General features: G+C 37.0%; 1 protein-coding gene across 2 annotated transcripts in view; it reads left to right on the top strand.

Annotated features, from left to right (window-relative positions):
* The window catches only part of LOC127812938 (uncharacterized), a 45,865-nt gene extending 33,700 nt beyond the window's left edge, over window positions 1–12,165 (top strand). For both annotated transcript variants that reach the window (XR_008026021.1, XM_052353541.1), the window contains exon 15: window positions 11,835–12,165. The gene's annotated coding sequence lies outside the window, so the exon portion shown is untranslated. The remainder of the gene's footprint in view (window positions 1–11,834) is intronic.
* Window positions 12,166–14,524: the final 2,359 nt, after the last annotated feature.

Here is a 14,524-nt window from a genome sequence, read left to right as displayed (position 1 = left end):
TACTTCCCCTGGTCTCACGAGCAGGATAGCCTATTGGAAATACGTCATCCTTCTACTACAATTGAGATTCCGTTGGTCTCATACGTGCACTGCCCATCATGGTTGAAATCTTGTGCTGCAATTGAGGCTCCTATGGTCTCATGCGTGCACTGTCCGTCATGGCAGAAATCTCATGAGCAGGACAAGCCAAAGGCCAATAAACAAGATCTTTGTACATCCTCTGAAATTAGCAGTCGAGGGTCACTTGTTGGAATTTCGAATTCCGTCGAATTTGCCACTGGATCACTGAATCGTTTGAAACACCGCCCAACCAAGTCGACTTAAGCCTTCTCAATCTGGACTAGAACTACTCGTCCACCTCCTACCACCCAATTGGTCTTGTAATCTTGGAATTTCACCTCTTGTAATTTGGCCGAGACTCACAGAATTTAGCGGCAATAAGAGGAATCGAAAGCCTAAAACTGATCGCATTCGTAAGCCTAATCCTCAATTGAAGCCGCCCACCGCCAGAATTGCAAATTAACAGTGGTTAGGAGGAGTCACAAGCTGCTTCGTTCGACTTCGGATTTCCTTACTCCACCACGTGCCGGACTTAATCATCCCTTGACTCCACCGTTGTCCTTGCTTCAGAATCGCGCCTCCGACGGACTCCTATCACCTCGAAACGTCCACTATAGTTCACCGTCTGGGTCAGAATCCCCAACTGATCAAAGCGACAGCATCAACAATGCACCTGATTGAATTCGTGCTCGCCTAACCCAGAATCGCTTCTCACCGTTTGGATCAGGCTTGCTTGCTTGTGCTTGCCTCACCCAATCACCGTTCGTTTGGGTTGGAATCGCCTCCACTCTGATTTGCTAGAATTGCCTATGACTAGCAACTAGTTGATGTTTAATAATGGCATAGGAACTTGCTTCTCGTCGTCAACTTCCTAATTTGCATCAATTGCTGAAGGCCATCTGAGTTCTAGCGGAAAAATGATCGGCTCGCCACCGATCACCCATAACGAACGTTCCTATGTTTGTGTCACCTTTGACCTGCTACTTGAATTCCCTGGAATGATGCACGGCTTTTGAAACCAACCTGCGCTTCGCTTCTCAATTTCGAACCAAGAGTTGTTTTGCTCTCTCGGTTATGACCCATCCTTTGATTTCCCAGAATCTAATCGAAATTGCTGCTTGCACTCACCTATCAAGAGCTGAGAACCGCCGGTTTAGATCACCGTCGGAATTCAGTCCTTCGAACAAAATTGCTACGAGTTTGCTGGAATCACAGTCGAGGAACGATTGGCTTTGATACTATTTGTCACGAACCTAGGGTTCATGCTAGGTTAAAAGAGGAATTGGAAGGAATTGAGGGAGGGAATTAAGGGAGAACAATATGGAGAAGAAGATTTAGGGGGAAATGAGAGAAAGAGGGGGAGATTTGGAGGGAGATTGAGAGAAAATTGTAGAGAGGGAATTAAGATATTTGTTTATCAATTCAAGCATAATCCTTCCAACCTCAGTTGTGGCTTATATAGAGCTTAACAGCCTCCCACATGCTCCCATGTGCAATATAACAACTAGCCTAACTGCCTATAGAATATGACAAAACCCTATAATAGAAAAAAGGAAAAGAAATTACAATTATTGTATATTGCATGCCAACTCCTATTATATTTATTAAACTATCCTTGGGGTCATGACATGGTGGTGTTAAGAAACCAATTAAAATTATTCATTTCTCTTGGATTTCTTTGGAACAAAAAGAATTTTTGAGGAACATAATAGAAACTCTTTTGCTTTGGTGTCTGGGAGATTTTAGGTTGTCCCTTCCCCTGCCTCTTTTCCCTATTCTTGAATAATAGGTTTAACTATTGAGGAAGATTTTTTCTTCCCTTTACTGTGATAGTCTTTTTCATGGTAGTAAATACTTTCATTGTATATTTTTTTAATGAGCTCAATTGTTTAGAGGAGAAGATGAAATTTACTATGCAAAAAGAAAAGGAAGAAGAAGAGATTTTAATAGCATACCCCCTCCCAAATTTAAAGGCAAAAAGAAAAAAAAAGAAGAAGCATAAACACGCTGTTTATGGTTCTAGTAGGAACTTTTGGTTTATGATTGTTTATTTTTGTAGAACATGCATCAGTATGGAGATTCTCCATTGTCAAATTCCATGCCTTACAAAGAATTCAAGCGTCTATACTATACTACATAAAAGTGAAAAAAGGGATAGGACAGAGGGAACATAATAAAAGCATGATTATTGGGACTCACAAAATAATAAATAAAGATACTAGTTTTATGTGATTAGGAGTTTTTAATTTTATCTAAACGAATTATAGTTTTATTTGGAATTTTACTATATTGTGTGATAGAATTTAAGTGGTATTAGGTTACCTTATTAGGTACTAGTAGTTTTAAGAGAGGTCTCACTGGTGTAATACAAAAATATGTTTTCTTTTTGTGGGAATGAATAAAACTTTTGAGTATTTAGTAGAGCTCTCTCTCTCTCTCTCACACACACACACACACAATAACTGCCAGGCTCACGTTGCTAAGCTCATTGCTCATATTCTTCACTCACTGAAACCGAGCAAGATATATGATGAGAAATTGATGTATTAAATAGTAAATTTTGATATTAGGATTTAAGTCTTATTTAAATTTTAGAATTTAGGTTTTAGATTTTATTGTTGACGAGATTTATTTACCTTGCTCATTCTTCATCATATACCTTAGCAAAGACATCAGCACCAAGCCATTTGCAAATACCTTGCTATTTACCTTGGTGATGATGGTTGACAGCTCCAGGTGCAGTTGCAAATGGCTCCATTTGGAATACAGTCTTTGCTATTTCAGTTGATTGAAGGTTCGAATTATCTTCTAGTTTCAAATAGGCTTCGGATGTAATCTGAAAGGCAACTTGTTGATTTTGAATAAAAATTGTTATTTCTCCTTCCTGCTAAACCCTCCTCTCTCTCTCTCTCTCTCTCGGGTCTCCTGCATCCCCCACACTCCTTTTCCTCTTTTTCCCTTTCCTACTTCTTTCTCTTCTTTAAACTTCTTCAATGCTATTGGTTGTCAAGGATCAAATTTGGTATGAGAACAAACTTTGTCCAACCCACATTGCTACAATCCTCACCAAATCTCAGCTCAGATAGGATTTACAGTGGATTGCAAACTTTGATCCACGGCACAATGCCTCTTCAACAGTCATCATGGAAAAAAAAAAAATCAACAGTCATTATCTGCAACAATTTTCTTTGTCAACTACATATCCCCTTAGCTGAGAATCACTACCATCATCTTCAACCTTTGAATGCCATCATTGTTGACCATCATGGACACCATCTTTGTACCATTAGAAGCTTGCACCCATCAGAACAGAGCATTGGGGGTCCCTTGTTGGCACAATCCTTGTCATCTGAGTCCATCAGCACCAAGCCATTTGCAACTGCACCTGGAGCTGTCAACCATCATCAATCCACTGAAATAGCAAAGAACCCTTTGGAACATCTATAGCACATAATCATAAGGACTTCAACCCACATCCTCATGAAATTGACATCACTGGAGACCATTGTACAACTCCTTGGTTCCAGCAGCTGGAACCTGCTGGCAGTCAGAAGGTTTTGTATTTTTTTTTGAATTTTTATTTTTGTTTTTGGTTATAATTTAATTGGGGTTCATTAATTGAATTTGACTTAATTAGTGTTTAATTAACATCATTAGCAACAGAGATGGTGTCTGAGCAAAAAAAAATTAAACTACTGGGATCTCTAGGGGCTTTTTTAATGCACAAGGGGTCTTCATACAAATGATCAAACTACCCTGGTCTGGGGATAATTTACCCTAATAAAATTCTTCCTTCTCCTTGCTGAATACTCTCTCTCTCCCCCCCCCCACCCTTCGGGTCTCCCTCTATTCTTCAAACCACCCCCCCCCCCCCCCACCCCCAACCACAAAAAAAAGAAAAAAAAAAAACTTCTCTTCTTCAAAGTTATGCAATTCTATTAGCTGTCCCACATCCGTATTGTTCTTCTTAGCCTTTTAGCCAGGAGTTAGTGTTTGACCTTTGCTGCCTATGACTCTTATGTATATGACACATTAAGCGGCTCTGTTTTCTAAATGCTATAGTCTTTTTTAGCCTATATTTTACTGGCTGGGTGAACATGATGGGTCCTTGCATGCTCAGTATTCTGTAGGATCCTTGCTTGACTAGTAGGTCCTAGTGCTATCAGTATAGGACTAAGTCATAAAATAATGTAAAGCAAAGAGAAAAGACTAAAATACCCAAAACTAGAGGAACAGAATTCTGCCTTGTGATGCTAGTACAAGACCATAAGTAATAGCATTCCAATAGAGAGGCACAGTTAAACCTTTGACTACTAAGAGGCACTATAACTTTCAGTGCAAGGATTGATACATGCTTATTAATCACAGCCTAAATGAGACAGATTTGGTGGACAAGTTCTAAAGTCTGATTTCTTGGTAGATGATTCAATAAGGTAATGGGATTACTAGTACGCATGATAGAAGAGCTCTAAAGGAGGTGGAGTAATCTATGCTAAAAAAATTCTTCCAATCCTAATCAAATTTGATTCTTGTATGGTGATTTTTTTTCTTTTTCTTTTTTCCATTTGTAGATCTTCATCTCTTGCATGAAATAATTGACTGCTTTTATCACAGAAGTAATTTTCAACTCTGCAATTTTTTGTGTCACTAGGTTAGGGTTTATTCAAAGATTTGTGGAACACAAAGGGGATGGGAAAAGTGGTTTTGTCCCTTAGACCACTACCATGCTAACTGAGGGTTGTGATCTAACACCCCACAAACTGAACCAAATGGAGTTTCTGTTCTATGGGAAGAGGGTTGGAAGAGGTAGGGAAAGACTGGGAAGGAGATAAGAGTTGTTCACTTTTCTTTTTGCCATGGCTGTTCAAGGTCAATACCATTAGACAGGGTCTTGTAAAGCCAGGGGCATGTATTGACTAGATTGTCCTTTTGAAAGGCAGCCACTAACCTTAACTTGGTTAGGATAAGGTGCTGTTGATGATGATGTGATATCCTTTTGAAAGACCAATAAAAGTGTTCTGCACATCTATATTTGGAATTTGGTAGATTAGAGGGTATCTTATTTATGAAAATGTAGGTTCTATTGACCTTGTTTATAAAGGGCATTGCATGAGGCTCCTGCTTTGTGAGGGTTGGGGAAGGATCATTTTTTTATGCAACCTTACGAAGGAGGCTATTTCCATAATTCAAACCCATTACTTTCTAGTCACAAAGGAGCAATCTACCAGTGCTACCAAAAGGGGAGGATAATAAGAAATTGAAACTATTGGTTCCCGAAGGAAGAAATAAGGAAACTTTGGCTAGCATCTCAAAGAGAGTTGTCAGTCAAAGTGTCCTTAGTTTAGAAACTAATCATATATTTAGTTTTTTGGAGATTTCTAAATTGGCGTTTAGGGAACTTTCCTTCAGTGTTTAGGAAACTTCCTATTTGTGTATAGGAAAATATTTCCTATTGTTTAGTCTTAGTAATCTTTGCTATGTTGTATAATCCCTATCTCTATAAGAGGACTTGTATTTGTCCATACAAAGTAATGAAGAATATATTCAGTTTTCACATAGAATCAGAGCCATAGTGATCTGCCTTTATTATCTTCTTAATTTGATGACTGTGTGCCTTCATTGCCGTATAATTGTTTTTTTTTTTGGTTTGATTCTAATTTATCAGCCATTTATCTCCTCTACCAATTCAGAAATTTTGAAAACCACTACTCTAGTGCCAAAAGGAGATGGTGTTTTGGTTGATCCACCTATGGGAAACACTTCAACTAGTGAATTGCTAGGAATGTATCATTCTTGTCGTCTCGATGGTAAAAACTACCTACAGTGGTCTCAACTTGTGCGAACGTTTTTGAAAGGGCAAGGTAAGATAGCTCATTTAACCGAGCCAACCCTCAAGACCTCGAATCCAGATTTTCTTGCATGGGATATTGAGGATTCAATGATCAGGTCTTGCCTTTGGAGTTCAATGTAGCCTGGGGTAAGCAGGAATTATATGTTCTTATCTTTTGCTAAAGAGATTTGGGACACTGTAAAGCGTACTTATTCTAAGGTACAAGATGCTTTTGTAATATTTGACATTAAAACAAAGTTAAGTAGTACAAGGCAAGGGTCTTTGACAATCACTGAGTATTATAATAAGATGAATGGATATTGACTTGAATTATATCACTATTAAGGTATTAAGATGGTGTGTAGTGAAGATGCAACCACCCTTACTTGTATATTTGAGTGGGACAGAATTGTTGAGTTTTTTGGTGGACTTAATGCTGAGTATGACCAAGTGAGAGTGCAGGTTCTTGGAAGAGAAAAACTTCAATCACTTAATGAAGTGTTTTCTATAATTCATAGTGAGGAATATAGAAGGATAGCCATGTTCAATGAGACTAATCCTGAGGGATCAACAATGGTAACAAACAAGATGGATGGCTCTCAATTCAAGTCTCAAAAGGGAAGGAATGATCCACATCCTAGACCACAAGATCGGGAGAGTTTGTGGTGTTTATTTTGCAAAAAACCTAAGCAAACTAGGGGAACCTATTTTAAGTTACATGGAAAAGCGGTAGTTTTGAATAAGATAGAAAGTTTTAGAAATCTACAGTCCAAAAACCAAGCGCGGGCTTATAATGTAAACAAGGAGGAGGAAACCATTACTAAGAAGGCAGATCCAGATACAACTTCTGACTTAAGCTAATTGAATGCTGATGAAATCGGTAAGCTAAAAATCTTTCTGAAAGCCATTCAAGATGGCACCTGCTCACTGGCACAAGCAGGTACTTGTTTTCATTCTGAATCTCTACTGCCTCACATACTATTAGGAATGATTTATGGATTCTAGACTCAGGAGCTACTGACCATATGACCTATGACCTAAATGTGTTTGAATCCTATAATTCAATGAGTATTTCCAAGAAAATAACAATAGCCAATGGTAATACATTCCTATAGCCGTTGAAGGTAATGTTACACTCAATTTCTCATGACCTATTCAACAGGTCTTTCATGTTCCTAATCTTTATAACAATTTAATCCCAGTTCATTAGCTCACGAAATACCTTAATTGTCGTGTTATTTTCTCTCCTCATAAATGTAAGTTTCAGGCACTGGACACGGGGAAGATGATTGGTGCTACTAAGGAATGGAATGGGTTGTATTACTTGAAGAAAAGTTGTGTTTTCACTAAAGGGGATCAAGCTATTCTTGCCTGTTCATCACAGCCTGCTCCTATGACCGAGATATGGCTTTAACATTATTGTTTAGGACATCCTCCTTTTAGTTTGATGCAATCTCTATTTCCTACTTTATTTAGGGGTTTAAGTGTCACTAGTCTCCATTTTCTTTGATATATTCGGATGTTTGGGGGCCATCTAGGATCCCTAATTTTTCTGTGACTAGATGGTTCATATCTTTCATTGATGATTGTATAAGGATGACTTGGTTATATCTCTTAAAGGATAAGGTTGCTATTAGCATTATTTTGCCTATATTCTGTAAGATGATTTCTACCTTATTCGGATCCTACATTAAAAGATTTCGTGTTGATAATGCAAGAGATTATTTTAATCACCACTTGTATCAATTTTTCCAGTAGGAAGGGATTGTCCATAAGTCATCATGTGTGGATGCTCCTCAACAAAATAGAGTGGTTGAAAGGAAAATGCGACATTTACTTAATGTTACTAGGGCTCTTCTCCTTCATCAGTTTGTTCCTAAACATTTTTGGGGAGAAGTAGTCTTAACTACTGCATATCTGATTAATCGGGTTCCTTCTAAGCTCCTAAATCATCAAAGTCCATTCCAGTGTTTGTCCTTCCATTTCTTGAATGTTGGTCTTCATACCTCCCTTCCTTTAAAAGTTTTTGACTGTGTCTTTTGTTCATATTTCTAAGCATCATAGGGATAAGCTTAATCCTCAAGCACTTACGTGCATCTTTTTTGGTTATTCCCCTACTCAAAAAGGCTAAAATGTTATCATTCTCTTACCAGAAAATTCTCTGTGTCCAAGGATGTTACATTTGTTGAAGCTCAATTATTGTTTGGTTCCTCTAGTCCTGGTCACCATGGGGAGAATGTTACTAGTGGTGACCAAAGTGGTGGTCTCCCTATCTTGGATTTGCCTCTTGAGTTACACCCAAAGACTGAAACAGTAGCTATCCCTGACTCATCTACTTCCCCCTTGGGTGAACAGGACAGACCCAAACCACGAGAAGCATAGCCACGGCCAATGCTATTATCCCCGGTCAAGTTTAAAGGTTCCCCTTATGTTTTCAAGAGAAGAACACAACCTATTCTACATCCTTCTCTTGGACCAACATCCACTCTAAGTTTAGGTATTGAAATCACTTATCCCTCTAGTTCTTCTTCTAATCCTGTTCCTAATGACTTGGATATGCTTATTGCTATTAGAAAAAGAATCAAGAGTTGTACACAACATCCATTGGCCAACTCTCTCTTATCATCGCTTGTTCGCAAAACATAGAAGTTTCTTGACCTTTCTGGATATCATTGTTATTCCTAAGGCAATTGATGAGGTTTTAAAGGATCATAATTGGATGCAAGCAATGCAAGAGGAGATGAGAGCCTTGGAAAAGAATCAGACTTAGGACATGGTGCCTAAACCAAAGGGAATCAGACATGTGGGCTGTAGATGGGTCTTTAATCTAAAGTATAATGCAGATGGTACTTTAGAGAGGTATAAGGCTTAGCTAGTTGCTAAAAAGTACACCCAAACCTATGGCATTAATTACCTAAAGACCTTTGCACCCGTGACAAAGATGACAACAGTAAGGATCCTCTTAGCCTTAGCAACACATTATGGATGGTAGTTGCAACAATTTGATGTCAAAAATGCTTTTTTGCATGGAGACTTAGAAGAAGTATTTATGGAGCCATCGCCAGGATTTGACAAAGAAATTTTAGGAAAGGTATGTAAATTAAAGAAGGCACTCTATGGGCTTGAACAGTCACTAAGGGCATGGTTTGACAAGTTCTCTAAGGCTATGAAATAGATGAGATATCATTAAAGTAGAGATCATACTCTCTTCATTAAACATTCAATGGAGGGAAGGACAATAACTTTGCTGGAAGTGTTCTAAAAATCGACCTAGGCGGTCGCTGATCGCCGCGATTATGGCCTAATCGGTCCCCTTAGGCACTGGCCCGGCTAATCGGTACCAGGCGGTGCCTAGTCGCATGAACCGCCTAGGTCGCATGAATCGCCTGGGCCACCGGGCCACCTAATCCATTTTGTATAAATTGATAGTTAGGGTTTTTGTTTCCCTTTACCCCTTATCTCTCTCATCACTTTCCCCTTCTCTCTCTCGTGCACCACCCCTGACTGTCTCTGGCGGAGTCGTTGCCGCTGCCGCTTGCCCTTTCTGTCTCAGCCTCTCCCGTCGCATGCTGCCACCGTCTCTTGCGAAGTTGCTCCAGTCGTCTCTCTTGGCCCTAATTTCCCTTGGCCGCCGCCACCGCCAATCATCTCTCTCGTTGTTCTTCCTCCACCCTAGCCTAATACCCCAGTTTATATATATATAAGTTTCTGATTTATATATATGTAAGTTTTATTTGTCTTTTTAACTTTGATTTATCTAAAAATAACTTGAAATTATATTAAAAACTAAAAAAAAGAAAAGCAATCCACCTATGCCCTACCTAGGCGCTAGGCCCCAATCTGGTGCTTGACTAGCGCCTAACGCGTTTTAGAACACTGTTTGCTAGTCTACGTAGATGACATTATTGTGACTGAGAATGATTTTGAAGAGCAGAAATAACTTAAGGAGAGTCTTGCCAGAACGTTTGAGATCAAAGACCTTGGTGCACTGAAGTATTTTCTAGGAATAGAGGTGGCCTATTCTAAAGAAGGGATTTTTTTGTCACACTGGAAGTATATATTGGATTTGTTAAAGGAAACAGGATTGCTAGGAGGTAAAGGAGCAGGTACTCCAATAGAGTCCAACATCAAGTTGGGAGAAAATTCTATTTATCAGTCAGTGGACAAAGGAAGATATCAAAGATTGGTGGGAAGACTGATCTATTTGTCACACACTTGACCGGATATTGCATTTGTTGTTAGCTTGGTGATTCAATTCATGCATAGTCCAATAAAGAACATATGTAGATTGTAAGGAGAATCCTATGTTATTTGAAAAGCACACCTGGCGAAGGGATTTTGTTCAAACTAGGAAATGAATTGGATATTATAAGGTATACAGATGTAGATTATGTAGGATCTTTAACTGATAGAAGCTCCACAACCGGCTATTGTGTGTTTCTAGGGGGAATTTGGTGTCATGGAGAAGTAAGAAGTAGAATATAGTGGCTAGATCTAGCGTTGAGGTTGAATTCAGGACCATGGCTCTAAGGCAATGTGAATTGTTGTGGCTGAAAATTATTTTGGAAGACCTAAAGTTTGCTAGCAGTGGACCAATTAAGTTGTGTTGTGATAATAAGTTAGCCATAAGTATTGCACATAATCCTGTGCAACATGATAGAACCAAACATGTAGAGATAGACAGATACTTCATAAAGGTGAAGTTGGAAGCCGGCTTAATTTATGTTCTCTCGAAAAAAACAACTAGCTGATCTTTTGACAAAGGGGCTGCCCACTAAACAGTTTTAAGAGTTGGTATGTAATTTGGGAATGGTAGATATCCATGCACCAACTTGAAGGGGAGTGTTCGTTCCTGAAGGAAGAAATAATGAAACTTTGGCTTGCATCTCAAAGAGAGTTGTTAGTCAAAGTGTCCTTAGTTTAGAAGCTAATCATATCTTTAGTTTTTTGGAGATTTCTAAATCGGTGTTTAGGGAACTTTCCTAAAGTGTTTAGGAAACTTCCTATTTGTGTATAGTAAAATCTTTCCTATTGTTTAGTCTTAGTAATCTTTCCTATGATACACCTTCACCTTAACTATCTTGTTTTGATTTTCTAAGTAGCATCTTCCATAAAACAATTGATCTAAGATATAATTTTTTTTATTTGGAATAACTTGAAAAATGATCAATTTTGATATCTTTTATTAATGGATTTACATAATTTATCATCTTCATTGCTCAGTTAAGGGCTCTTTTCTAATTATCCTTGCTTCATGGTCGTATAGGATTCCAACGGTAAAATCTTATCTTGGAGTTACTGTAATAAGATTTTTGTTTTACTTGCATTAATGTCAATTATCTTTGTGCTTAGAACATTTTAAGTGTGTTAAATAAGCTAATTTCCATTAGACTTCTTGGAGGTTACAATGAGGGGGAGCCTTCAGATTGGGAAGGCCTTAGGTTTGAATTGAGGAAATAGTTTGTTTTGTTTTGTTGAAGCAAGGGTAAAGTTGCAAGCAAGGACAACCCACCCTCCCCATCGTCATAAATTAGGAAGTCTTGTATGCTAAAGAAGTTCTCTTTTTACTTTTCCAAAAGTGGAGGTGTTTCACTATTTTACTATTGGAAGTTTAGGACCAATGTCAGATTTTGATTGCAGTCAGGTGTTTCACCATTACCTTTAAAAATGATGATCTCTCTGTAGATGTTGTATGTATAAACTGATGAACTAGCTACTACTTTGGGGAATGTTTCTTCAGGTAAGCAAAGAAACTACATACCACAACTTTCAGTACCCATGAAAATCTAGAACTTTTGACGTAGGATCTAAATTGTATGACCAGTTTTACATTAGCTTGTACGTTAGCATCATACGAATTGAATACTCGTAACTCTGATGCAGCCATGCCTTTGTCGTGTTATTCTTGATTCATTTCTAATCGACTTCCTTTTCGTTCATGCAGATTGCTTACTCTGCCACGCATTGCATGGACTTCTGGAAGACTTAACTTCCCTGTGGTGGCAGCCAACTATAGATTGTTTCCAAGGCTCCACTTAGTTTTATGTATGTGTGAAGAAAGATTGTTGAAGCCTCATACAGTAGAACTAAGATATATGCTTAGTGGTCTGAGAATTCATGCTTAAAGAAGGCACTCCTTTTTGTGTTTTTTGTGTGTAGGGCTTAGTTCATGTGTTTTTCTTTATATCCTCTCTGCAGTTTCAAATCAGGCCTTTGCTTTACTCTACATGAATATTGTTTGTATCTGACCGTTATTTATTGATTTTAAGTTTAAATCTGTGTGTACTAGTAATAGGGTGTTTGCTGCTTATTGGTTCCTTTTCTACTTACCAGGGTAAGTTTTTTTTTTTTTTTTTTTTTTTTTTTATGTTGATTGGGAAGATCATAGTTTAAAATAAATAGAAAGTTCATAATGCATATGGAAAAAATTATTTCTGACCTCACAAAGTGGGAAGTCTCAATAAAGGTGTGTATGGTTCGAGTTGGTTTGACATGAAAGAATTTTAAAACGGTTTGAAGAAACTAAAGATTAAATCGAAACATTTTATTAGTGAAACTAAATTGTAAAATTGTAGTTTAGTTTGGTTTAAATTAGGTTTAAACAATATCATGGTTATATATATATATATATATTTATAAATTTATTTTACAGTTTACAACAATGATTATATTTATGGAAAATGCTATTGGTACACTTATTTTGTACATCTTGGGCTACATAAGGGGGTATTATGACAAAAAAATCTCTCATGAGGCGTGTGAGGGGCATGTGAGGCACATGATATTTTGGTCATAATATTTTCTTATGTAGTCTAAGATGTACAAAATAGGTGTGCATCTAGTATGATTCTATACTTATACAGAGAGAAGGCAATCACTATACTTAAAATTTAAAACTCTCCTGGGCAAAACATCAACCGCAATATTTGATACATATTCATCAAATTTGAAAAAATTTATTTGGAAATGAAACAAAATAAAATAAAATGTACTTAAACAATGAACAAAATTGAACGGTAACGGTTTTTTGTTTTTTTATATTTTACCATGTGTTGCACTATGTTATTTTACTCCTTTTAATTAGTCTGGAATTTTACATTTTATATAATATATAATATATAATATAATACCATCTATGGAATTTTGTATGTTTTTTGTTTCACGAACCCAAACGAAGCCGTAAACTCTTTCTAAAAAGAATTCAAATTAAACTATTTTTGTAAAGAAATTTAAATAAACCAAGTTCATTAGTCTAATTTAGTTTAATAACAACAATAACATATCTAGCTTTTATCCCACTATGTGAGGTCGGTTACATGAATTCTAGACTTCCATGTATTTCTGTCTTTTATCATATTTTCATTTAACTCCATACACTTCATATCAAACTTTAATATCTCTCCCACTAAAGATATTTAGACAGAAGTGCCATGGTGTATGCTATTTGCAGATGACATAGTGTTGGTGGATGAAACAAAAGAAAGAGTAAACACTAAGCTTGAATTGTGAAGAAACAATTTAGAATCTAGGGGATTTAAATTAAGTAGAAAGAAAACAGAATATATGGAATGTAAATTTAGTAAGAATGCAAGAGTGGGGGATGTCATAATAAAATTGGAAGATCAAATCTTACAAAGAAAAGACTATTTTTGATATTTGAAATCAGTGATTAAAAAAGATGGAGAAATTCACGAGGATGTCACACATAGAATTAAGACAGGTTGGCTAAAATAAATAAATGCATCGGGGGTGTTATGTGATGGTAAAATCCCATTAAAACTGAAAGAAAAATTCTATAGGACAGCTATAAGACAAATCTTGTTGTATGACTCAGAATGTTGGGCAGTCAAATACCAGCATGAGCAAAAGACGAGCGTAGCGGAGATGAGGATGTTAAGATGAATGTGTGGCCATACAAAAAAAGATAAAATTAGAAATGGAGTTATTTGTAATAAGGTATGAGTAGTGCCAATAGAGGAGAAGATGAGAGAGACTAGATTAAGATGGTTTGGTCATGTGAGAAGGAGACTAAGAGACGCTCATGTGAGCAGAGTTGATGAAATAGAACAAATAGTCAAAAAAAGAGGTAAGAGATAGACCCAAAAGAACTTTGAGAAAGACATTAAAGTTTGATATGTTCTTTAAAGTCTCCCAACTCTAAGAACACCTTTGAAACATATGAGAACACCTTTGAAACATAGTTTTAAGAACCATATTATTGGTACCCTTTAGGCTATATTTTAGGCTATATAATGCATCACAAATGACAAAAATACCTCTCACTTCACCGCCACCTTACCACCTTAGGTGAGAGATATTTTAGACATTTTAGTTACATTGTGTAGTCTAAGATGTAAGTTATGATATACCAATAACATTTTTCTAGTTTTAAATTGCAAAGTTGTCATTATTTTAAGAGTTTCTATTATTTAATTCATTTAGGGGGCGTTTGTTAAAATGAGCAAGATAAGGTGGTATTAAAATAAGATTGTAATACTTTCTGAATCAAGATATGGAATAGTTAAGATAAGGCCGGGAAGCATTCCAAGATTTCAATCAGACTGTTTGTTAAATTTTTTAGAATCCACTGGTAACTGTATTTTTTCGTGTTTGTTAATACATATGATAAGCACC

The sequence above is a fragment of the Diospyros lotus genome, chromosome 11 (assembly GCF_014633365.1).
Source record: "Diospyros lotus cultivar Yz01 chromosome 11, ASM1463336v1, whole genome shotgun sequence".
Lineage (NCBI taxonomy): Eukaryota > Viridiplantae > Streptophyta > Magnoliopsida > Ericales > Ebenaceae > Diospyros > Diospyros lotus.
This window is presented reverse-complemented; position numbering and strand designations above follow the sequence as displayed.